Source organism: Panthera leo, chromosome E2 (genome assembly GCF_018350215.1).
Source record: "Panthera leo isolate Ple1 chromosome E2, P.leo_Ple1_pat1.1, whole genome shotgun sequence".
Lineage (NCBI taxonomy): Eukaryota > Metazoa > Chordata > Mammalia > Carnivora > Felidae > Panthera > Panthera leo.
The window spans coordinates 27578057-27604933 of NC_056693.1; the positions used below are offsets into that span (position 1 = coordinate 27578057).

Genomic DNA, 26877 nt, shown 5'->3' on the forward strand with positions numbered 1-26877 from the left:
GACGCTTAACCGACCGAGCCACCCAGGCGCCCCTCAGCTTGTCTATTTCTAACCAAATCCCATTGTTACTTTCACAGGCTAACATAAAGTTAACAGTTAATTTAGGGGAAATTGACATATGTACGATATTTAATCTTTCCATCCAAGAATAAGACCCGCCTTTTCATTTATTGGAATCTCTTATGTGTCCCTCCATAGTTGATTTGGCTTGTTTGCGTGTCCTCTCCAAACATCTGAATGTTGCTTCCTGGGCTTGCTCCCTGGTCTTTATGCATTCTGTGACTACCGTGAGTGGGATCCTTCCTTCCTCCGTGTTTTCTACTGGATGCTGTTTGCATGCAGGAAAGCTCTTGATGTGGGGGTATTAATTGTGCTCAAGCCCCCAAGCCTTTTGCACTGCGAGACAACGGCTGACACCAAGGCGCGGTGCACACTCCCCACGGGCAGAAGGAACTCGCGCCCTGCACCTGTGCACTTGGCAGTGCAATGCCCAGCGGCTGGCCCGTGCCGACTCCTTTTTGCCCAAATGGAACCAGTACGAGAGGCGCCCCGAGCAGTAAGGCAGGGAGGGCCCCCACCCATGCTGTCGGAGCGAGAAAGGGCCTGAGCCTGCACACAAAGGCAAGATCCCGCCAGCCGGCGGACAGGAACGAGGCTGGCAAAGGTGCCAGCCTTCACGCAGCCCCAGCCCTGTAATTAGGGCCCACAGGTCACTCTGGCCACAGCTGAACAAACCAGGGTGTAATTAACTTTCCACCCGGCTTTTTACACAGCAGCATTTCACCTTCGCCAGAAAAGGCGGGTCTGCCTTTCTGAAGGGGCTAGGGAAACACTCCTCAGTCCCAGTCCTCAGGAAGTGGGGGGCAGCCAAAGGGGGAGCAGCAAAATTAACCCACAGGGAGCACATTTTTTTGCTGTTGTTATTTGAACAAACCCCTCCCCATCTTTTTTTTTTTTTTTTTTTTCAGTTGAGCATTCAAAAAAGCTATTTCTGTCTGGAATTTAGGTGGAAATTGCTCACTGTCCCCAGTTTATGTTCTCTCCATGAGCTGTTTGGACCTCAAGTCTTAAATCAAGCTCTGTAACCTTCAGCAAGAACCTGTAACCCTCTGAGCCTCAGCTGCCCAATGTGTAAAATGGGGATGAATGGTTAAAAAAAAAAAAAAAAAAAAGGATCTCCATGCTGGGACTGTTATGAGGACTACATGGAATCATTCCTTGATCCAACAAGCACATATTAAGCACTACTGTGTGCCAGGCACTGGGCTAGGACATGACTCTTGTCCTTAGGAAGCTGAACAGTAGTGCAGGAGACCAGCAATAAACACATTAAAAACTATGACAGAGGGGCACCTTGGTGATTCAGTCGGTTTAGCCTCTGGCTCTTGAGTTTGGCTCAGGTCATGATCCCCCACGTCGGGCTCTGCACCGAGTCAGCTCGGGATTCCCTCTCTCCCTCTCTCTCTGCCCCTCCCCCCTCAAAAATAAATTAATTGATTAAAAAAAAAAAAAAAACTACTGCAGAATAACTCCTGAATCTGACCAGTGTTGTGCACTGTCAGGGGTGGGGCTTCAGGGAGAGCAATCAGGGAGGCTGCAGCCCAGACTTGGAGCCCTGGGGGGCAGCAGGGACCCTATGTGCTTCAAGAATGCCTCTCTGTGCTCAGTGAGGAGCATGGTCTGAGTCACAGACCAGGAAATGGCACCTGTAGCCAAGAAACCAATGCTCAGCTCCAACCTGGTCCTACAGGCAATTTCTATAATGGATCAAGTGCCCAGACAGGCCCAGAATTGGAAGCCTCAGTCCTTCTAAAGAGACTCCATCTGCCTCTCCCTACCTACGATGAAAACCCAAACCCCACCAGTGATGCCTATAGCAAAGAGGGTAGGGATCTCCAGAAGCCGTCGGGTGCTCTGGCCCCGGACACCTGCCACATTCCAGGACTGGCACAGTGCACACCCCTGCTGACAGCCCAGTCCTGTCACAAGGAAGAGCATCCCTATGAAAGTCGGATCTAAAACATTACAACAGCACAGATCCAGCACCCAAATGTCCTCGGGCAGTCAGCCTCATTAATTTGGGCCAAAGCAGCAGTCAGTCTAAATCACAGAGTATCCTTAAAAGGTAGTATTTGTACCAGAAAGCCGTAAAACATTCCACCTGAATCCAGACTGAAGGTCCACAGCTGACCTGCTTCAATGAGCACATAAAAAATTGGAATCAGCCCCTGGGTAAATCAAACCTCTCGTACCTGCTTCCATGGTGCCCCAGGAAGTTCCCAGAGATACTTTCTAAAGCAATTGAAGTCCTCTGGGCTTCTAGAAGATGATGAAAAACACCTGCCTGCAACCGTTTATAGGGTCCAAACGTGCTTGGCCAACACTTCACAAACTGGGTCAACGTAAACTTCGGCTCACTCCCTGTTCTGACATCATTCAAGTTAGTAGGGCCTGAAGTAATGGAGACTTTCTATCATCAGTGCAGACAGCCACCAAACGCTCTGGACATTTCCTCATCTGTTGCCTACAAATGATGCTCCGTGAGGAACAGGCAAGCCCATCACAGGCATCAAGTCAGCCTTTGTGAACTCTGTTGTAGAAATCCTAGTCTTCTGGCAGCTGGTCTAAATCTAATATTTTTGTAGTATATAGACACAGTACCAGCAACCCAAGTTTTATCTGCCTGAATGCTGCTATGTTAAAAAAAGAGGGATTCCCCTACCCCTCACCCCCAAAAAAGGGATAATGGAGAAGATCTTGTCCCAGCATGGAAATCCATTCAGAAAATGTTCGGTAACAAATGCAGAATACAAAATGGCAAGTGCCCCCGACGCCAACCCCATGAACATAAGTCACCCTATGGGCAGGGTCTGGCGGGGAGCAAGCAGGAATCAGTACTGGGGTGTAAGCATCAGCAGAGCGGATGGCTCTTTGCTGATCTCACTTCGTGTCATAAGGATGCAGTGTTTGATGCCTTGTGGGTTTAAGGCTGGTTTCTCCTTGGACACAAATGAGAGACAATGAGGCAGAAAGATGGAGAGAAAGAGGGAGACAGAAAGAGATCTAGGTTCTTTTTTTTTTAATTTTTTTTATTAAGTTTATTTATTTATTTTGAGAGAGAGTGAGGGGGGAAGGGGCGGAGAGAGAATCCCAAGCAGGCTCTGCACTGTCAGCACAGAGCCCGATGGGGGCTCAACTGATGTACCGTGAGATCACGACCTGAGCTGAAACTGAGTCAGATGTTTAACCAACTGAACCACCCAGGCACCCTGAGGTCTGGGTTCTTGAAGTTCATGCTTCAACAGCCTCTCCTGGTCCCAGCAGAGCCTCTCCTGCTAAGGGACAATGGAGAGGGTGCCTTCTCAAGTTCCAGGATCTCTGCAAGTGAGGGTTCTTCAGTGCAGAGTTCCAGGGGCCTGCTCTCCCTATGAATGCCACCAACGCCATCCTGGCAAGAGTCCCTCCCACCTTCCATGGTGAATTCACAGCCCCCTCAGAAAATCTCCAAACCTCAGCTACTCTCCCAGATTCTGATGGAACAAGTCACTGCCCCACCCCCACCCCAACATCCACAGAAAGACACAGAAAGAGCCAAGAGGCCACCCTGCTAAAGCAGTTTTTAAGAAGAACCACACTCAAGACACTCCCCCCAAGTCCCCCCACCCACTCCACCGCACCAGACGGACCTGCTTGGCGAGGGGTGTGCAGCCTCCAGGTTCCAGCAGTAACAGCCCTCTTGCAGAACATGAGTGGGGACGAGTGTTGTTCACACCCAAGGCCTAATTCCAGCTCCAGGAGGAGAGGACAGCGGGATTGACAGGTGGCGCTGCCCTGAGGCCCCAAATTCACAAAAGCAGAGAGCGCCCCACCTTCCCTCCAAACAAGACTTGTTTGCTCCCTCAGAAACATCTGCCCAGCACCCAGAGCCCGCCCAGCCTCAGCAGAGCGTGGCCATCTCTGAAATGGTCTTTGTTGTCTGTTGAGGGTCCACCTTCCCCTCCAGGATGACAGAGTGGCCACTGCCTACCTGTGTCGTCATCCCTAGTGCAGCGACTAGAAGACCAATGATGAGCATCCAGCAGACCCGTGAGTCTAGCCTGGGAGGACCTGCTACCACATTTTGGGCCAGTTCAAGCTTTTAAAGCAGAAGCCAATTTTCACACATCTTCTGCTAAAGCCCAATGTATAAAAGACTTTTTAACGTGGACAGCTCTGGCTGGAGTGGGTGTCAGAGCCCTCCTCGGTCAGACGGGCCCCAATACCCACCCCAGGAGCTCCAGAAACCTCTCTGGGGATGCAGTGGGAAACCACTGCAGCTCAGAGACTGTTCAGGTGGCCTAGAGAGGGACTCGCTTTGAAAAATATGCCCACAATTCCCAGTGATTGATCCTGTCACTGGGTAATCCTCAGAACCTAAGACCTGGGGGAAAATCGTTCCTCACATATTTCTTCCACATCGGGGAGACTCTCCCAGACTGGGTCACACCTTTACTGGGCGGTAATGAATTTCTCAGGGATGCTATTAGGCAAGGTCGTTTCCCATACTCTTTTAAGGAATTTCTGACTCCCTTCCAATGCTCCAGGGCTTGGGGATATTCCTGGCTCCCGCGTCCCCATGGAGGTCGTTAGCAGGGTCCTGTTCGGAAGCAGGCAGGAGTATCGGTGGCTATCTGCAGCATCAGTAAAGATGGCTGAAGACCCTGTAGACAGAGCTACTGTGATGTCAGCCCATCTGAGGCTACGGAGAGAAGAGACAGCCATCGGGAAAAGAATCCTGCCCAGGACCGAAGCACAATTAGCTACTATTTCCAGCACAGACCCCCGATACACAGCCTCGAAGCCTCACATTCGTCCTCTTCCTCCTAGAAACACCACCATTCTCAGAGGTGTGGAGAGAGACAAGAGTACCTCCTTGGTTCTGAAGAATGGAGTAGTGCCCGGGATGGGGCCTCAGTCCACAAGCCACAGAGACTCCACGAAGCAGCACTCTGCAGGGGTCCGCAGGGGGCCTCAGGGGCCCCACATCAATGCTAATTGAGACCCACGTGTTCCTTTACACTTAGCAAATAAAGACAATCACTTTTAATTAGAAGATCAATTAATTGATTGTTTTCAAAGTCAGTGACAATATTTCATCCTCGTATAGTTAACATTCGACCTCAGTTCTTGGCTAAATCAAGAAATACACAGGCATCTGTTGTTTTCTCAAGGATGAGTACACAGCCCAGGGTCCCGGAGAGGTCCTAGCTCAGCCACCAATTCACTAGCTGACCTCCATCAGTCACCTTTTCCTCTCAGTGCCTCAGTATTCTCCCTCAGGAAATGAGGGCACTGAAAAGCCAACCCCATACATCCCTTCCAATTCTGATTCTGAGCTTCTAAGTTGGCCATCGCCTCTGCCTATGGTTGAAATACCACAAGTTCCAAATGACTGGCATTTGGTTTGCTTAGCCCCAAAAAGTCCAAAACTGTAAGAGTCCTCTTGGGTCCACTGTTTTTGGGATCTGTTCCCTCCAGAGGTTGAGAACGAGGGACTTGGTCTAATCAAGGCTGTGCAGGTACAGGCGTCACTAGAGGGAAAGTCATAGCTCCCCAAACACTTGGCTTTCAAACTTCTACGAAGGCATGAAAAGTAGAGGAAGCAAGAATTTTGAGTCCCAACATACTTCCTACCAACCAATTTCCCCCCAAAAACAGGTGACAGGCCCCTTTGGAATACTGTCTGAGATTTTAGTTCCTTTCCCCCACAAACCAGCATCCAAAGTGTTTCATCAACATGCATGGTGGAGAGAGATGCCAGGGATAGCTATGTAAGGAACACAGATGCTCTGGAATCCTTGCTCAGGGCCTGGAAATATGTCAACCCCCTACCCCTGGAGCATGGCTGCCACACCCCCATGCAATACACATGGCCCCATTCTCCCACTCCATCCACCCACATGACCCAGACACACAGACACACATGACTCATGAGGTCTTAAATAGCTCCTGACAAACTATGGCCTTGGCCACCTTCTCTGAGGCTGCCACAACACAGGAACCAGGGCCACGGTCTTGGCTGACTACAGGTTTGACAGGACAGATCCCAGCCACCCCCGTCCTCCTCAGAGAAGCAGGAGGCCGAGCAAAGAGGTGGAGCTAGATGCCTTTCTGCCTGTGCAGACATTCTGCCTATTGGCCTTTGAAATTCTCCCTGTCCCATACAAGCCCTGCCTCAGAGCACACTCCTTCACGCAGCTTTCCACACTTAAGCTACTTAACTTTGCACTAACAACCTCTTAATTGCTGGGTTTCTAAAAGGCCTTCCAGAAATCCAGGGTGCAGGCCCCACCCACTCATGGCCCATATTCTATAGACTGCAGTTTGGGGAAGCAGAGACAGGGTGTCTCCACCAAATTCCTGCCTGCCAGAAAGCTGTTGCTTTTATTTTTAATTTTATTTAAAAGGCGGATACAGGGTACCCAAGGCACCACAATAAAATGACATTAACTGTAAAATTACATTATTAATTCTTTAATCTCACTCGAGGCTTCAAGCTGTTGCTATGTCCAATTATCCGTATAACCACCTGTCAGAATCCCAGTGTTATTTAGCATTACCTCCAGGACAGCGGTGGGCCCGGTGGTCCGTCAGGTCCGCCAGACACTCAAAGTCCTGCTGACAGTGATCGCAGGTGTAAATTGACTCCTCCTCCACGTCTTCATCGTCCTCATTTCTCTCCTCTTGACTTGTCACGCTGTTCCTGTCTTCCAGCGCACGGCTGGTTTTCCGATCACACTCCGGCTCTCCTTCCAGGCCTCCTGCCAACAGGAAGAATACAGTCCATGTCAGCTGACGGGGCCTTGGGAAGGGGTCTTAAAAGGATCGCCCAGCATTTATTAAGATACGTTTAATTACTCTACCTCCCAGGGTCCATTATTCTTGACACCTCTCAGTATATTAATATATGGGGGTTTTTTGTAGCATGTGGTGCCATAATTCTCAACTAGATTCTTTAATTCTTGGTGCAAATCTTCTAGGGGGACGTCCTGTCATCTTCCTCTGTGCACGGATGCTGGGGGTCATGACCTGTCGCAGAGGTGAAGATGCCTTAGCGTTTTGTCTCCTGAAAACCCAATTCTCTTATACACTCCTCCAGAGCCTTCATCAGCTGCTCCTAACGCGCCTGAGCTTTTAGTCTCTCCCAAAGCCTTGCAATTTAAAGCAAGAGAGATCCCTTAGCCAAGTTCACCTTCCACACAGCATGCCTCCCAATGCGGGGATAGTGGCTCAGTTCTTTGCAAAGAGGTCCTGATTCTGGAATCAAGGAAGCACATGTGTTTGTGAGACCACAGATAGTCAAATCACAAGCTAAAATGTATCTGAGCCCTCACCCGTGCCCCAGGATAGGCCTAGACAGTGAGAACCAGCTTTGGAATCACCAACCAATGTCTTTACTTATTTATTTTTTTATGTTTATATTTTGAGAGAGACAGAGAACATTTTCACACACAAGCGGGGGAGGGGCAGAGAGGGGGCAGGGAACAGAGGATCCAAAGCAGGGTCCTCACTGACAGCAGACAGCCCGATGAGGGGCTCAAACCTGGGAACAGCGAGATCGTCAACTGAGCCGAAGTCGAACACTCAGCTGACTGAGCCACCTAGGTGCCCCCCCGGCCAATTTCTTTAAAATAAACTGCCTATTCTGCACTTAGCACTGTGCAAATGGCTAAACTGTACGGAAAAGTGAGTTAATGATCATGATAATGTGATGCGTTTCATTTCCTGTAGTGCCACACTTTTTCAAAGCCCTAACTCCATATGCATAGCCCCATTTCACAGTCTCTCCCATCCTACAGCTACAAGGGGGCTCAAGCAATCATGTGGTCCTGCCCACAGACAAGGACAGGCTTTTTATCCCCATGTCATAGGTATGGCATCTGGCCTCCAGCCAGGGGGGCGCAAAATCCCCAGCACCCTACAGATGTTTAACTCCTAGACATCCTAACTCCTGTGTAGTGCACTTCCCCGCACAGCCAGGGAAAACGGAGCATGGCCTCAATCTGAGAGATTAATAGGGCACATCAAGAACTTGTAAATCAAAGTGCAAAAAAAGGATGGTAAATATAACACACAGAATGTATCAGTAATCTCAATAAGTGTCAGTGGATTAAACTTCCTCCTTCAAGTACAAAGACTCGAACTGGAAAATCAAAGCATGTGTTATCCCTTCCACGGTCTGTCCTGGAAAACAATCTACCCATCCAGAAACTAGCACCGATTTGAATTAAAGAGAGAAATCTCTGTTATGTGTAAAGACATTGATGCAAACACATACGCAGATGCAAAGATGTGCGTGTGCCCGCATGGGTGCACACGTGCATGTAGCATATAACACTGCAGTTACAGAGAAAGCCTTCAGCACACAACCTTTAAACCCCCGAGGACTAGTCGCCAAAGCCAGAAAGAGAAACGAAGCAAAGAATGCATTCGATTCGAGGTGGAAGCCACAGTCCTATAAATATTTCAATTTAGAACCAGATAATGTTATAAGGGCTCTATTTCTCCCGTCTGCACAAAATGCGCACTTCCAAAAGCACCCGACATCAAGAACCTGTGAACACAAATCAGCTCATTGGAGAGCCAGCTGCCGCCTTCCGTGGCGGGGAACGTGGCCTGACACGCTGCTCGCAACTGCTCGGAGGCAGTAAAAATCAATGTTTCCATTTGTGGCCCATCAAAACATCTCTCTTCTTACCAATTAAGGGATGTACAATTTTTAGGTTCTTTTATTATCAGAACATGCCAACTCCCGGCAATACAGAAATCCCATTAAAAGCCAGGCAGCATATTTATCTCAGGAAATCTGATCAGCCGCTGTGGTGGCAACAAGAAATAGAAAGCAAAGAAATGAAAAATATCATTTGGAGCCTTCAATATTATAAGTCATCACACAACCACAGTTACACAGTCAAGCGCCCGTCTCTGAAATTCCTAGTTTACAGTCTCTTTCCTTAAAAAAAAATCTTCTGAAGGGGGGGAAAAAGAGAACTATCACTCGAGCTTTATCTATCACACCAACTCTCCAGATAGTTAAGTTACATTCGGCACCACACTTGTGCTACTTTACTTAACACACAATTTAATAGACATATTTAATTTTGCCATATTTACTTGGCAGCACTTTCCATAATAGCTCATCTAATCCACAACTGGAGCCACAAACATTACAATGCATTTGATCTCTTTAAATCTGGTACATCCTGTCGACTCAGTAGTAGATAAATCAGAATGTCAACTCTTAGGTTTTTATAAGGCAAAAACCCATAAAGTCATCCAAGAGTATAAATCTGTTTTAAGGAACTGTCACCTCCCCTGCCACTGTCTACTAATGGAAAGGCAAGGTGGCCGCTCACAAAGGGGCAGGGGAGGGGAGGCGGGAAGAGGTGGGGGGCCCCATCCCCTGACGTCCCACGGGGTCACAAGGGCCAGCCAGCCTGCCCCTCAGGAAGCCAGAGAGGAAAGATGACGGCCTGAAGAAGTTGGGGAGCAGGACCCCCCCTGAAGACCCAGTCCTGAAGGGGCCCTCTGCTGTGTCAGCAGATTCAGGACCTCAAAACAGGAAGCCCTCCATCCGGCTTGGGCTTTACTCCCTGTAAGACACTTTCATTGCCCGCAGTCTCTGAACCTCACACTAGGGGAAAAGAGTAAATGATGCTATTTTTCCACGTGCAGATGAGGAAACAGAGGCTCTGAGGGGTCATCTAAAGCCATGCAGGGGATTGAACCTACAAGTTCTCGTGTTAAGCAGCACACCCTTCCCCCAGACCCAGGGCCTGTCAGAGCCCTAAGCTCTCTAAGGCGCAGGAGGGGAAGAGAACAGAGAGCTCTGAGGGGCCCCGGCCTCTCTGGAGCACTCTTGGGGTCTCCTCATTCCCGGGCACTCTCAGTGCAGCTACTCAGGAAGCCCTGGGGATCGAATGAATGGGCCTTCCCTCCTCCACTGACTCAGCTCTAGCTGGTCAGGGGTGGCCCTGCCTATCCCGTGTCCTGTCTCCATCCAGTCCCGGAGGCCCCGTGAGTCCTTGCCTGAGCGAGCAAGGAGAAGGCAGAGCTCAGAGGCCACCACTAGCCCTGGGTCCCCAACCCAAGCGCTGCCTTAAGTTTCTGACACTGTGATCTCAGTGTCTGCACCTGAACTACAGGTGACCCACTGGTCACTCCAACCAGCCCGGCTGGAGGAAGCAAAGTCAGCAGGCCAAGGAGTGCATTCTTCTCCAGGGAGCCCTCGGGGGGCTGGGAAGGACTTCTAGGAAACAGGCCCTGGAGCCTATCCTCCTGGGGGCCACCTGGAGCAATCAGAAGCCATGCTGGGAAGGCCCTGGCTGAGCTGAGCAGTTGTGAATAGGGCCCTCTCCCTGAGGATCACCGAGCTCTGGACTCTCCTCCTGTTGACAAAGCTCCCCACCTCCCCAGCCTCACACACCCCTCTGGACAATTCATAGCCTAGTTGTTTTCAGATGTGCGCACCTGCCTTTTGGCCAGAAGTCCAAGAGCAGCTAGTGTTTACAGAGCACTTGCTGCGTGCCAGAAACCTTCTGGAAGGACACTGGTGCAAAGCAAGGCCACCAGCGGTAGGTTTCAAATACAGTTGGTTCTGACTCTCTAACAGCTCTGCTACACGGTCTCCCCACAGTAGACACTCCATGAAAACGATGTTGAGGAATCTGTAAACCCTTCAAAATCCCATGTGGGGTCCTTGTCCCAGCCCCGAAGGTCCAGGAAAAGTTCTTCTGGCCTCGCCGACTTATCACTTATGTCACGGCCACACAGACCTTCTTTCAAGCCCTCGAACTGCAAGTTTGTTCTGCCAAGGGCTTCATGCTCCCGTTCCCACGTGACTCTTCCCCTGCCTAACAGGTGTCCCCGCGACCCCGAGCACCAATGTCACATGGGTGACACTCCTTCCCCATAGGGCCCTTCCCTTTGCCACCAGTGTGCTTGGCACAATGTTCACTCATGCTTTTGTAGGTTAATTTTTTTTTTTTTAATTTTAATGCTTATTTATGTTTGAGAAAGAAAGAGAGAGAGAGAGAGAGGGAGAGAGAGAGACAGGGCACAAGCAGGGAAAGGGCAGAGAGAGAGAGGAAGACACAGAATCAGAATCCAAAGCAGGGTCCAGGCTCTGAGCTATCAGCACAAAGCCCGACACGGGGCTCGAACTCACGAACCGTGAGATCATGACCTGAGCCAAAGTTGGACACTTAACTGACTGAGCCACCCAGCGCCCCTGTAGGTTAACTTTTTTCCTCCCTGCGGCTCCCCGCATTTTCACACAGACATCAGCAACACCTTGCATCCCATGTGCTCTTCTGTATTGAGACCCCACACTCACCCATCAAGAAGAGGGGTCTAGGGGCACCTGAGTGGCTCAGTTGGTTTAAGAGTCCTATGGTCTCACAGTTCGTGAGTTCAAGCCCTGCATCGGGCTCTGTGCTGACAGCTCAGAGCCTGGAGCCTGCTTTGGATTCTGTGTCTCCTGCTTTGGATTCTGTGTCTCCTTCTCTCTCTGTCCCTCCCCCAATGGTGCACTCTTACTCGCTCTCTCTCTCTCTCTCTCTCTCAAAAATAAATAAACATTATAAAAATTAAAAAAAAAAAAAAAAGAAGAGGGGTCTAATTCCTGTCCACAATGGCCCTGTTGGGCTGGCTGGCTGCAGTAATTCCCTTGATATTAGAATGTAACGGAAGGAGCTCCTGAGTGGCTCAGTCGGCTGAGCGTGATTTCAGCTCAGGTCATGATCCCAGAGTCATGGGATCGAGCCCCACATCAGGCTCTGTGCTGACTGTGGAATCTGCTTAAGGGTCTCTCATTCTCCCTCTACTCCTTCTCTCCAACTCATATGCTCACTCTCTCTCTCTCTCTCAAATAAGAAATAAAGAGAATGCAATGGAAGAATGTTCTGGGATATCTGAGGCTAGTTCAGAAGGACTGCACTTCCACAGGGTCTCCTGATCTCTTGGGACACTACCAGGTAGAACCCAGCTGCTATACCATGGGAAGTCCATGCCAGAGAGAGAATGCAGGTGCTCCAGTGGACAGCCCCAGTGGAGCTCCCAGCTGCCAGCCATGGAGAGCACCAGCTTGGACATCCAACCCCGATGAGCCTTCAGAAGCCAGCAGACTCAACTCACTTGGCAACTACACAAGAAATGCCAAGTGAGACCACCAACCGACTCCACTCAGCCCACAGAGCTGTGTGAAATAGGAATGGTTGCTTTAGGCCACTGAGTTTGGGGGTGGTTTGTCACAGAGCAATAGACAGCTGGAATGCTCCCCTACCAGACCACAAGCTCCATGAGGGCAGGAGCTCGGTCGGTGCTCAGTACTGTCTCCCCAGCCCCTGGTACAGACAGACACATGGCAGGGGGCTCAGTGAACGTTCAATGAATGAACAAATTGGTTTCAAAGAAACATGTCTCTGAACATCAATATGGCGATGATAAGTATTATTAGGTTGAACCACATGAAGTTGCCATCTTCCTAAGTCAAAGAAGTCAACTATTGTCCACCTCAAATGGTTCCACCTAAAATACGATGGGGCCACTCTGTCCTGCCAGCTTCTTCCTCACCTAGACTGGTGGACCCCGCGAGACCACATCTGTATACCTCATAGTCCCTGAGCCCAAGATACGGGTTTGGGGAACTTTCTATGAGCAAAGAGAGGCAGTAACAAAACCCTGTGGATTCACTACTGTTCATTAGAAAGCAAAAATAAAACCTTTTTTAAAAAAAGGTGGGGGGGAGGGGGGGACTCTGGCTGGCTCAGTTGGTAAAACGTGTGACTCTTGATCTCGGAATTATGGGTTTGAGCCCCACACTGGGTGTGGAGATTACTCTAAAAACTAAACTAAAAGCTTTAAAAAAAAGAAAGAAAAGGAAGAAAGTGGTGAATTGTCCCACCCCAGGCCTAAGCAGCCTCACTGAGCCATTGCCCATGAGAAAGGACTTTCAAGGTGATTACACATGAGGGACAGCGGGCCCTGCAGAAAGGGTGTGCAGCAAGAGACGCTTGGCAAGAAAAGTGGCCTCACATCCTCTTGAGGGAAGAGGTGGCTGAAACCTAGCCAGGGATGCAGGGAGGTGACCCCGCCCACCCCCGCGCCCGCCCCCACACCCTGACTGATACCACAGCGGGAGCACTTGCTGGCACTGTTCTATGTTCACAGCCCATGCCCTCCTCACGGTCACCCTGTGCAAAAGGTACAGTTGATGTCCCCACTCTGCGGATGGGGAGGCCAAGGCTCAGGACTACACACGAGCTGTAACACTGGGAAGCGCAGAGGCTGAACTCAAACCCAGGTCTCCTGACTACAGATCTCGACTCTTAACCACTGCATGGGAAGGCAAAAGGGGAATGTCTGTGAAAGAAAGGGCTGAGCAAGGGACAGCTGGCTGAGCCCAGTGCCAGGAAAAAGGGAGAGGGGATCAGCCCCGGGGTGGGGGAGGCTGCCCCACAGGCTGCCAGGTCTGGGAACTGAGCATTTCCTACCTTCTCAGCGAGGCTTCTGGAGCTCATGAGTCAGGGCTGGCGGGGCCTCACCACTCCCAAGGGCCAGCTGAGACAGGCTTAGTCTGAGAACACCAGTGAGGGTCTCCTCCCTCTGGCCCCGGCCCCCAGCCAGCAGGAGAGCCAGCAGGGACCTCAGTGAGAAGGCTGTCCCTTCTCTTCCTGGGAGGGACCATGGGGATCAGCCAGCAGGGAGCCCTGGGCACCCCTCAGAACCGACCCAGGACCACCGGGGGTCCCACTTCTGGGGCCCCAGTGCTGAGGACCTGCCCAGGGGAGGCAGGAAGCCAGGAGACGCCCCATAAGCCCAGGATAGACAGAACAAGGGCAGAGCTTGAAAGGCGAGAGATACACCAGGGCCAATGATCACACACATTGATTCATTCTTCATTCCTCCAACAAATATGTACTGAGGATCTACTTAGTGCCAGGCGTAATATACACTGATTTGCTAAAACATACAGGGTGCTCCGTGGTCTCATTCACCTTGAGAGCCTCAAAGCCCCTACAAGGCCCATACAGAAGGATGCTCAACAAATTCGGGGCTGGTGAATGAGTGAATAGATGAGGCAATGAATGTCAAAAGGGAGGCGTAAGTGGCAAGTGGCAGCAGCCTCAGCCAGCGTCGGTTAGGGACCCAGGTCCCAGTCTTAGCGCCAGTACACCCACCACGCCCCCTGAGTGACCTTGAGCAAGTCCCTTCCCCTGTCTGACACTGATTCCTTATTGTCTGTAAAGAGCCTCATCGTGACAGCTGTGACAGGTGGGGGCGAGGCTCCCCCCGAATGGACGGCCATGGATGTAAGGACTGTGCACCCGGCTAGACACGAGATCCACGTGAGGCCAGGAGCCCTGCGGGTGGAGCCCAGAGGCAGCTGTGGCCCCGCAGGCGGGAAGAGGCAAGGGTGCAGGGGAGCAGAGAGCAAAGTGAAAGCCAGGAACGGTGCCGGGGGACAGTGGGGATGCAGCCAAGCCAGCCCCTGGAGGGCCGGGGTCTGGGGAACGCCTCCCCCACTCCTCATCTCCTCTCCCCAGCAGACTTGGATGGGAGGCGGCCACATCCGCCTCCGCAGAAATCAGAAGCACCAGACAGTGAACTCTAGGCGCGTCCAGGGCTGGACTGGAGAGCCCGGCTGTACGGGAAGCTCGGGGAACGGCAGTGCACAGGAGTCCAGAGGGGCTGACGGAGCCAAGTTGCTGCAATAAAGGCGGTCATCAAGCAACGACACGCACCAGCAGCAGACAGCTGGAGTCACGTTCCAGGGACTGTCAGGATGACAGACAAAGAACGGAAAAGAATCTCAGACTGTGGAGCCAGCCTGTCTGGGTTCCAATCCGCATGCCACCACTTAACAGCTGGGGGACCTTGGACGAGTCACTTACCCTCTCTGAGAAAAACTGTAGAAAGTTTAAGTATTTTAATGAGGTAATAATAAGCCCGATACCTAGCCTGCAGGCCTTTTTGAGAAAAGCGTAACCACAATGACTATCTTATTTCTGCTGTTATCACTCATTCAAACCAATGCGTGCAGCATCGTGACTTCCACAAGAGTTGGAGATACTGTTCCACAAAGCAAGCTCTAGCGGACCCTCACAGGCTCCTGAGGATGGAGAATGTCCATGCACTATGCCTACCTGAAGGCACGAAAATGTCCATACAGACAAGAAAATCCCCTGGACCAGGAGAAGAAAGTCCTGGGCTCAAGTCCAGGCTCCCCCCTTCCACGCCCTGTGACCCTGACTAAGTGACAAGCCCACCTCCTCCAGGAAACAGCGTGACCTCTGCCGGGGGGTCTGTCTCGGCCAAGCCCCCGGGGCAGACGGTGTAGACATGCTTACTTTATAGCTCACAAGCCAGTTTTCCTGCGCTCTCCCCCTGAATGTAGTCGGGGGGCTCCCCATAGAATTCATAGCCAAGAAGGTGTCTACCATTTCCAAAGCGTTTTTCCTAGAGCGGTTTTTCTTTAATAGAGAACGCATACTCTGTCCTAACAGCCTGCCTATTTCCTAAAAAAAGGGTTTTACTAGCAGCGTGTTCCCGAGGGCCAGAGTGGGAGGGAGCAGTTCCAGAACCTGGGCGCTAGGTCAAACCCCTGGCTTAACCTCAGCTCGGCGTCTGGGCTCTGCCTATAGAGAAGGACACGGCTCTGTGAGCACTTTCGCATGCACGCCTGGGCTGGTGGTATGGAGGACGGGAGGGGCCGGGCCGGGGCTGGGCAAGGAGCCTGCCAACCCCAATTAGACACTCTGCTTGTGCATCCATTGCTGGCCCCAAATTCCACGAGGCAGCCACTATTTATCTTCAGATTTAAAATATCTGCAGTGCAGGCAGCAGGGTAACATTTAACACTCAGCCTAAAGGGTCCCCTTGGCAGCAGACCTGTAGGCAAATATTTTAACACATAATTTGCTGTCCAAGTTCCGTTTCTTAAATAAGGAAACAACTTCCGGATGGCTGGGGGGAGGGGGGCGGGGGTGCCTGTTGCTCCCCTGTCAGCACTGACGGCTCTGTGAATGGAATCGCAAAGCCATGGTCAGTCAGCCGCTGAACTTGACCTGGGCTGCATCACACAAACCTCACTAGGATGCTCCGCCCTGGCTGATGATCCAGGACGGGGTACAGGGTCTCCCTCTCCACAGGCCCACGGCTGACCGCAGAAATGACTGAATCTTCCAGAGGATGTCTCTTTAGTTGTCAGGAATTCTAGAACTGAGCCCAAAATGATAAGCAGCATAGAGGATGGCAATCCCTTCCGTCAGACCAGACCTTCTAATTCATTTGTACCCCTTACCCATGGCCCCACAGGGGAGATGTTACCATTACACCTATTTTACAGAGGTCAAAACTGAGGCTCAAACAGGTGACACAGCTTACCCACTCTCCCCATCACTCAGCCCATGAATGGACCAAAGCTCACAACTCCAGTGCCCTCTACTGTCCTACAAATGAGTAGGTCAGGTGGGGAGGCTGGGACAGACAGACACCCACCCAAGGGGGTGGCCCCTGCTCAAATCCTCTACATGGTCACCATATGGAAAAGTGAGGCCTGGTACAAATACATCAGCTGACTTTTTTTTTTTTTTTTAAGTTTATTTATTTATTTATTTTGTTTAAAAAAATTTTTTTTAATGTTTATTTATTTTTGAAAGGGACAGAGTGCAAGCTGGGGAGGGCAGAGAGAGAAGGCAACACAGAATCTGGAGCAGGCTCCAGGCTCTGAGCTGTCAGCACAGAGCCAGACGCAGGGCTTGAACCTACGAACTGTGAGATCATGACCTGAGCTGACGTTAGACACTTAACCAACTTAGCCACCCAGGTGCCCCATTGTTTATTTATTTATTTTGAGAGACAGACAGACAGACAGAAAGAGAATACACACACACACACACACACACACACACACACACACACACACACGAGAAGGGCAGAAAGAAAGAATCCCAAACAGGCTCTGCATGGTCAGCTCGGATCCCAACTCAGGGCTCAAACTTGCAAACCCTGAGATCATGACCTGAGCTGAAATCAAGAGTCAGATGCCCAACCGACTGAACCACTCAGGTGTCCCTGACTTTCTTTTTCAAAGAACGAAATCCAGGGGCACCTGGGTGGCTTAGTCAGTTAAATGTCCGACTCTTGACTTCAGCTCAGGTCATGATCTCACAGTTCTTGGGTTCAAGCCCCACATCGGACTCTGTGCTGACCGTGTGGAGCCTGCTTAGGATTCTCTCTCCCTCTCTCTGTGTCTCTCCCCTGCTCACACACACACACACACACACACTCTCTCTCTCTCTCTCTCTCTCTCTCTCTCTTGCTCTCTCTCTCTCTCTCAAAATAAATTAAAGAAGGAAATCCATATTTTTTTGTGAAATCTCTGGGTTTTTAAATGCTGATTTCAAGTTTTAAGAAGTACAACAGAAACAAAACAATAGACCTTGGAGGACTGGATGCGGGGGTGGGGGCCAGGGTGGGGAAGGGGGGTCCTTGCCATGAAGCACGCCCAGCAGGAACCATAGACACACTGAGCCCAGGGCAATCTGCTCGTTCCTCACCAGACAGAAAGGTTAGCTGGGCAGTGATAGAAGTATGAAAGTGTCCCTTCTTTGGAAACTTAGAACCTGCGTTCAAGTCCACTCCTGTGTGACCTCGACTGCTTACATTTCTGGGCCTCTCTTACCTCACCTAGAAAATGAGGATGATATCACCTCCCCCTGCTCAGGCCACCCCAGGTCCCTGCCACCTGGGCCCCAAGAGCTGGAACACAAATGCTCCACACATCAAGTCAGTCAACAAACACTTCCTGAGTACCTACTACGTGTCAGCGGCTATTCTAGGTGCTACACACACGTCAAAGAACAAAAGCAGAGCTGTTTAACAGGGCGAGGCTGACATTCCATCACAAGCACCTTGCCCTTTACGGGGAAATGCCTACAGAACGGATACACGACTACCCTCCCGGAGGGTGTTCAACTGCTGAGCCCAACCCCAGAGGCAGAGAGAGAGGCCGCGGATGCCCCCCTGCCCCAACCCCCAACTACAATGGGTAAGGAAGGAGCAGAAAGAAAAGATGGTAGGGAAGGAGGGAACGAGAGAGGGGTGGAGCAGGAAGGGGAGAAAAAGCAATCACAAACACCCTCACCGAAAGGGGGAAAAAATTATATTTTTGCAGCGAGTCGTTAACGGTGTCACTCCTCTGAGTCTCACCATCTTAATAAAATGGATCTCGCCGCATGCAGTAATGAAGAGCAGTCGGACAAAGCCACCCTGGAACCATGAAAATTGTGTGCTGCTACCTCCTCGTGACCTCCTGAGGCTGTGACCACTCTGCCCTCTCCTTGCTGTCACATTTTGTCTCTGACGGCCGTTGGGAGGGAGGGGATGGAGAAGTGGGGCCAGAGGTAGGCAGGGGAGGGAGGGCGGCAGGGCAGCATGGGGAGCTCGGTAAACCCAGCTAATTTGTGGCCAGCACCGTGGCCTGGCGTTCCTAATTGCTCCCGAGCCTGGAGCGGGACTCAAGGCAGGGATGCTGGGGCACAAATCACCCCCTGGGGGCCGCGGCAGAAAGAGGAGCCCCTTGTGGGGGAGGGGAGGGGGCAGGGAAAGGCTGTGTACCCCAAAGCCAGGACCAGCGGCCAGGCTGAGCAAGTGACTCAGGGTCAAAGACAAAATCACAAGCGGTACAGACAGAGCCCAGAGCCCTGGGGCCACACTGAGGTCACTGGGGGATCCCAGCAAGTCGCACCCTCCCTGGACCAAAGCTGCCCTCATCTGTAAGCTAAGGCATGGACCGTGGAGCAGTCATTTTCAAAACAGCACACCTTAGTGACTCATCACTGTGCCAGGGACAGACCCGAGGGCAGAACTCTGACGCAATCAAAGAAGCCCGCTCTTTCCGCCTTGGACCCGGGGACCCCACAGAACGGTGCTCTCTGGGAGGAGTCCCGCTGTAAAACCAGAACATGTGCAAAAAGTTCACCCAGTGATTCCTCCTCACTGTCCACGTCCCAACTCAGTGAACCTTCACCCCCATGCGACCAGCCACCCATAAGCTCGGGGCGCTCCCTGGGCACCTCCCCTTCCTGCTCTGGTCACAACAGCCATGGCCCTTTCGTTGCAGGCCATCTGACCGTCTCCTGTGCCAGTGAGCAGACCCCAAGCGGGCAGGGCCAACACCAGTCTTGCTCATCTTGCTCCCCCTTCCCCCACCCAGCACCCAGCACAGGGGCCGGCACATGGCAGGCGTTCAATAAATATTTGTGGAGTGGACACACCTGGAAAGGCCCTTCCTAATCTCACCCTCAGAGATCCAGCCACAGGTCTGTGCATCTCTGGGGAGGGTTGAAAACGGGCACAAAGCCAGGAACAGGCCCCTGATCCTACCCACCGGCCCAGAATGCAGGGGGCAGCAAGGATTCCCTGCCCTTGGTCTTCAGGAGCTGCCCTCCCAGGCTCCCAGGCTCCCAGGCTGCTATTGTAACCCAGAAGCTGCTGCTCCCCTCCCCAGTGACCCTCCCACTCCAAGCCTCCCATCGGGCCCCGGGAGGCCAGGAGCCACAGTGGAAAGGCTGTGGAAAGCCTTTAAAAATTAACAAGTTTCTGGGCATGGAGACAGCCTGGTGTGCAGTGCGTTCCAGGGAATACTGAAGTAGCGCCTGGAGAACAGGGAGCGTGTCTGATGGAGTGGTTCTCACCATGTTGTTGCTACTGAGGGAGAAGCCAAATGGTGGCAATGCTCGGCTGGCAAGCAGCAGGTTCCCACTGAACCCCCCGTTCAGGCCCCCCACTCCTCCAGGGGCCCATGCGAGCAGTGGGCTTCTTCAGGAGACCAGTGGGTCCCTCCCCGCTTAACCTCATCCACTTGCTAAGGCCTGCCAGCTTTCCACGGATCTCCCTCGGGCCCACAAAAGGGTATCAAGTGCCACAAGTGGGCTGCAAGACATTCCAGAAGTCTCCAGGAAAACCGGATCCTAAGACAGCTGATAGAACAAAGCCAAGGGCCCACACAACACGTTTGAGGGGCCTCAGCATGAATATAGCTAACCCTCAGGCAGGGAGTCCCCCCGACTCAGGAGACGGATTTAAGCGGGCAGTGCACTGGGCCCACACCCGCCAGGGAGAGCGAGGCCTGCCTGGTGCCTGGGACTCGCAGAGAAACCTTCCCACACAATGAGGAACGGAGACCTGGAGAGAATTAACCACAGAGCAAAGGTCAAGTGGGCAGCGCAAAGGAAACTTCCAGACCCACCCCAGGGGCCCGGCTGGCTCCTCCGCCATGGCCAATATCCGCGTGATCTATATGCACACGCACACCCGCACCCCGTCACCACCCCCCGCTCCTCCTCAAACTGTCACTTAACTCGGATTTCAAACTGCTTGCGATGTTCTTTAGTCAACATGAAGCAGAAACCTTTTATTAAATGCTGCTAATTTTTTATTGATCACACTGTGAATCATTTCATTTTCCATTACCGCAAATGTCTCCTATCAGGGCTCCACGATTACGCCGCTTTATTCCGTCTCCAGCAACTTGTCACTTTTTATCAGTTTTCAGTTTCAGTATTGCTCGAAAATTAGCAAGCGGGCTCTCTGTATCATTACTGCTTTTGTTTAAAAAAAAAATTTTCCATACAGGAAAGGTTATTATACTTGGAATAAATATACATGAATCAAATTCCAATGAAATTCCTCCCTGACTCTAACCAATTTTAGCATTAGCTTTTATAATTTTTTTAGGTTTATTTCCACGGGAAGACTGTTCATAATTATTGCTCGTGCTCTCCCAAAACACTTATGTTACTAAAGTGTGAAATGTCTTCTAACACAAAGACAGATCTCTGGGAAGTAATTACAGAAATGCATTCAGGGGCAATAATTCTATATTAGCCGTCAGCAGCAGACATCCTCTGAAAGGCACTTGTTATGAAGGAATTATTTGTGTTACCACTGAAGGCATGGCAGGCAAGCCCAAACTGAAAGGCTGCGTCGGACCAGAAACATGGGCTTCCTCATCAAGGGTCAAATTAAGTTTAAATCATTACCTTGAAGCCAAGCAAACGCATACCTGACTGTCTATTGTGGAGACGTTTTTGAGACGCACTCAAGCACAACGTGGTCTTCCCGTTCCCAGCGTGGTGCAATTACCCTGAGTCTCAAAAGGATTCTGCCAGGAGCTTGTCACAATAGGGAGAAAGGAGGTGGCAGGGCGTCTATTAAATGCTAACTCATGTCACCAAACAGAATTTTCAAGAATTATAAATTGCTGAGATGCCTCGCAGCTGACCCCCTCGCGTTAAGAAGAGCCCAGAATATTATCAGGAAAGTGCAAGAATTTGCATCAAAGGCAGGAAAGGACTTTCTGTGGGGAGCCCAAGGGGCTGTAGCTGAGGAGACAGGGACCCAGTGGACTATCCCTCGCCCCGGGGAAGGTACAAGTAGGGGTCTGGGCAGCAATACCGGCTCCATCTGGGGCAGAGAAACAGCCTACGATAAGGACAGGTAGAAGCAGCAGTGGAGGGGACTAAGGAGATGCCTCCATTGTTGTCTGAGTTTTGTCCCTAAATCTCAGCATGACCTTGGGCCAGTCCAGTCACCTCCCCTCTCTGAGCCTCAGTTTCCCCACCTGTAACAACATCCTGCATCGACATTGTGTGGGGGGTATTAGATGAACAACTGGAAACAAAGAAGGTGCAGCATGGGGAGCCTGGGTGGCTCAGTGGGTTAAGCTCAGCTCATGATCTCGTGGTTCATGAGTTTGAGCCCTGCATTAGGTTCAGTGCTGACGGTACTGGAGCTTGCTTAGGATTTTCTCTCTCCCTCTCTCTCTCTGCCCCTCCCCTGTTCTCTCTCTCTCTCTCTCTCTCTAAAAATAAATAAATGAACTTTAAAAAATTTCTGATTAAAAAAACAAAGAAGGTGCAGCATTAGCCCCTCCTGTTCCAGGCGAGATGCTCCCACCTGTAAAATGGCAGGGTTGATTCTAGGAGTCATTGAAGGAACCACCTGGCCTCTGAGAGCTGGGAGAAAGCTTCAGGAGAAGAGCAGAGTATCTCCCCAGGTTCAGTGGGTCCCAGGGACACATCAGGGGATGTACGGAGACCCTTACAAGCCTCAGTTTCCCACCTCTAAAAAGCTCATGCAGATCACTGTCCTGGGTGGTACTCATAGATCAAACAGTCAGACAGAAACATGGGGCTCTTTAATCTGCTCACTTACCGTTGTTTCCAGAGACTGGTACTTTCTAGGGCAGCGCAGGGCAAAAGGCCACTTGCTCTCATGGCACAGGGCCAGGCTACCCTGGGCAGTGCCAGCAGTTAGCCATCCCACCCCAGACCACGCACGCTTACCTTCCCAGGGGCAGCCTTCCCATCACCCTTTGGGGCTCACTGGGGGCTGGCCCCACCCCCAAGCTCCAGGATCAGGCCCATGGACCCAGACCTGGCCAATCAAGGATGGACACGTGACCCAAGAGGGGCTACTGAGACAACACAATGTGACAGAATCTTCTATAACCACAGGGAAAGAAGTTACCCAAAGTGACAGCGGAGACAGCAGAGCTGATGGATGGACGGGAAGGGGACAAAAGGTGTGTGAGCCATGCCCTTTGACCCACTCATTCCACATCAAGGTTTCTATGCTAGAAACTTCTGTATCTAAGTTCACTGTGAGGATAGCCACCTCAGAATGATTTATAGCAGCTGAAAGAATTAGACAGCATCTACATTTCCATGGAGGAGATGGAAAAAGTGTAGAACATTCATGGAGTGGACTCCATGCCACAATTGAAACTGTGAAGAGATGTGTTTCCCCCTCTCTCTATCCCTCTTTTACTCGCACTCTGTTTCTCTCTCTCAAAGATAAATTAACATTAAAAAAAAATTTTTAGACCTGTGAAGAGGGCCACGTGTATCAACAAGGATTAATCTTCCAAACATGATGTCAAGAGAAAGAAAAAAACGAGATGCTAAAGATAAACTATGGTAATACCGTAAAATACAGCAATGTTCATAGAAAGTTTAAAATGTGAGCCAACAGCATCTATGCATCATTTACCTGTATTTCAAGAAGAAAAACATGCAGGGAAGTGGTAAATGGCCAAGCCCTGGATGGAGGGAAAAGACTAACGGGGAGCCCCGCTGGGGACTGGTGTCTGTCCCCCAAACAGAAGGGTACATTCCGGGTGGTCATTATTATCTTTTACATACCCGTAATACTGTATAATTAAAAAAAAAAACTATTGCTGGGGCACCTGAGTGTCTCAGTTGGTTAAGCGTCTGACTCTGGATTTTGGCTCAGGTCATGATCCCAGGGCCATGGGATTGAGCCCTGCATCGGGCTCCGCACTGACCATATGGAACATGCTTGGGACTCTCTCTCTCCCCCTCTTTCTGCCCCTCGCCCGCTTGCAAGCACACGCTCGCTCTCTCTTTCTCAAAATAAATAAATAAACTTTAAAAAAAAACTATTGCTGAACCACTAAAAACTTTTAAGTGCTAAAAAAATTTTAAAGGACAGATATGGTGAATGGATTGGAGAATTTTAGGCAGAGAAGCCTCCTGAGAAAGGAGTCGATGTCATCCACAGTTTTTGCAGAATCTAACATCCAAGGGATTGTTTCCAGGTCACGTGGCAAGTCAGTGCCAGAGCTGCAGCTGGTCCTCAGGTCTGTTGGTCTGTTGGTCCTACCTCAGCCCTCTGCTCCTTCCCTACACTCAGTGTGATGAGGGGGTGGAGGGAGTTTCCAGCTTGAGCAAATAAATGGCATGTAAGGACTTGGTTGTACTGGGGCAGGAATTTCTGTCTTGCTCCCTGTGGAATCCCAGCACCTAGACCAGTGCCTGGCACACAGTAGGTGCTCAACAACTATTTGCCAAGTGAATGAATGAATGAATGAATGAGACTGGGATGAATGAAAGTCATGCACAACCATTCCTTAAAGTAGACCCTCTTGGACAAGACCCCTTTATGGGGCAACAACAAGTTAGTCATTTTTAAACAAATAAAGAGTTTCCACCTACATGTCAAAAAAAAAAAAAAAATCAATGCTCCAACTCTGACTTCTCACCAATTTTCTGACCCTCCTATGGGTAGGCTGAGATTGTGAGTCACGGCTGAGTCTGGAAAACCACCTTTGGGGAGATGAGAATGGAAAACAGTCTAATTTAAGGAGGAGGCAGGTACTGCCTAAAATGCATCCCTGGCCCCCTTCCATGAGCACACATCGAATGGAAAAAATTACTCGAAGTCTCTCTATAGGAGAGCGTCTGATGGCTGGGCCGACCAAAAGGAGCGGGTTGCTAAGAAATCACACCAGGCAATGTCAGATGATCACTGCCACAGTCAAGATATGGTCAGGGTCAGAGTTCAAAACAGTTTCTGGAAATCTTTCCAGCAAAGCCCCTTTTCTGTGCAGGAAGAAGAGAAAAAGAAGCCATCTTGTCGGGCATCCACTGTGACCTCTACCCTATGAGGTAGGTACTATTACCAGCCTCAGTTACAGATGGGAAAACTGAGGCCCAGAGAGGGGAAGGTCACACAGCTAGAGGGGGGCAGAGCAGGGATTCTGATTTCCAAGAGTCAGGTGCTCCATTTGAGCATGGACAGTCTTTCCTGGGATACTGGCTTCTGAGCTCCTCTGGGTTCAGCGCTCTAGTGCTTTTTGCACTAGAACAGTGCAAGTCTATGCCACGGCTTGGCCACAGCCTGCAGCCTTTCCACACGGACGGTGCCGAATTTCCATAGGGTCCAGGTGCTGCTGTCCAAGTTCCATGGCATTAAATTAAGAGATGAGGGGGCACCTGGGTGACTCAGTCGGTTAAGCATCCAACTTCGGCTCAGGGCATGATCTCACGGTTCGTGAGTTCGAGCCCTGCATCGGGCTCTGTCAGCACAGAGCCCACTTGCTTTGGACCCTCTGTCTCCCTCTCTCTGCCCCTTCCCCACTCCTTCTCTCTCTCTCTTCTCTCTCTCTCTCTCTCTCTGTCTGTCACACACACACACACACACACACACTAAAAAATTTTAATTAAAAAAAAATTAAGAGACAAGGCAGGTGGATTGTCACCTCCTTTTTAAGCCAAGGCACAGCCCAGCAGGGTGACCAGTAGCAGTTAGATCCACCAAAGGCACGGGCCCCAGGGAGTGGGGTCCCACAGAGACCCCAAGGTGGAGGAAGGAAAGACCAGGGCAGCCCAGAGATGCCTAAGCCAGGACTCTGCCCAGACTTTGAACAGGAACCCATACTTCCTGACGTTGGGGCTAATGCCAGGCAGGTAAGCAGCCCAGCCAGTGTTCCCACCTGGCTTTCTCCCCAGAACTGTGTCTGTATTTCCAAGCATCTTTCCTTCCCATAAAAATGAAGCTTTGCTCTTATTTCTGATTACAAAACCAACTACAACTGATGTGAAAGATACAAGTCATACAGACAAGCATTAAAAAAAAACAGTAAAAATCACCTGAAATCTCACCACCCGAGGTCCACACCGGGACCACTCTGATGAACAGGGTGTGCCATTCACAGACAGACACAGCGATCACCCTGTAAGAATGGGATCCTGAGCCGCACACTGATGTGTAACCTTGTACACTGTGCCCCACGGACCCCTGTGCTGCGGCCTTCTCTTCCAGGAATCGTCTTCAGAGTCTGCCTCTCCAGCTTCATCTAGAGGGAACTACTCAGGTTTCCAGCCTCGTTAAATACCAAGTCCCAGTAACTGAACCGGGGAGAAGAGGGGAGTTTGCTTAGAAAAGACTTCCTTGCTCTGCAAATGGGTTCACCGTACCAGTCCGCGTTAAAGGATTCTTACGAGTGTGCAAAGATTCCTGGATGTGCATGTCAAAGGGCCACCTGGGTTGGCATCACCTGGAGGGAGGGCCTGTTAAAATGCAGATGGCACTGTCTGGGTGGCTCAGTCAGTTAAGCGTCCGACTTTGGCTCAGGTCATGGTCTCCCAGTTCGTGAGCTCGAGCCCCACATCAAGCTCTGCCTGAGCTGAGCACCGACCCTGCTTCGGATCCTATGTCTCCCTGTCTCTCTGCCCTGTGTCACTTGCAATCTCTCTCTCTCTCTCTCTCTCTCTCTCTCAAAAATAAAATTAACATTTTTTTTAAAGTAAAAAAAATGCAGATGACATATACCAGCAGCCACTCTCTGAATATGGGGCTCAGAAATCTGTATTTCAAGAGCCTCAGTATGTCTGTCGCTAAGTACCATCCAAGTATATTTAAAATAGAATCGAAATAATAATGATTCTCCAACATAATTTCTCTATCACCACGCTAGACCAGAAGGCTGACAGTGACTCCCAACGAAAAGAACTTGCTTTATGCATCAGCCACGGAGTCAGGTCTGCAGGACGCCATGTTCCCCAGCACTGGGCCTTCTCTCTGAAACCTTCCAGGCCCAGCACTTCCCGCCGCACCTGTGCAGGGGAACAGGGGCGTGTGGTGGGCGGTGTGGCCAGCCAAGCTTGAAGGGAAGGATGCCCTCAGCCCGTGACCCTGCAGAGGGGCCCGAGAGCCCCAGCCGGCTGTCACTCACACGTACGCACACGTACGCACACACACGCATGCTCTATGGCTCAGGGGGAGTCCGGCAGCCGGACCCTCTTCCTCACACCCACTGATCCCAGGGAAAGACTAGGAAATTCCTACTCTGGGAATTCTCAGTTGGCGGCCTCCTCCTTCCTCTCCTCCACCAACCAGCAAAGGAGGTTTCCCCTCTCCTAGGCATGAAACCGGGATGCCTCCTGGCTTTCATCACTACCAGCCACGCACGGGACCCAAGTCATTCCCACCCTCCAGGGGCCAAGCCAGGGAGTTTCCAGGAAGCCC

The 26877-nt window shown here is 50.9% G+C and overlaps 1 protein-coding gene across 1 annotated transcript in view; it reads right to left on the minus strand.

Annotated features, from left to right (window-relative positions):
• Positions 1-26877, minus strand: part of ZNF423 (zinc finger protein 423) — a 271419-nt gene that overhangs the window by 213537 nt on the left and 31005 nt on the right. Inside the window, exon 2 of the mRNA XM_042918398.1 lies at positions 6600-6800. The gene's annotated coding sequence lies outside the window, so the exon portion shown is untranslated. The remainder of the gene's footprint in view (positions 1-6599; positions 6801-26877) is intronic.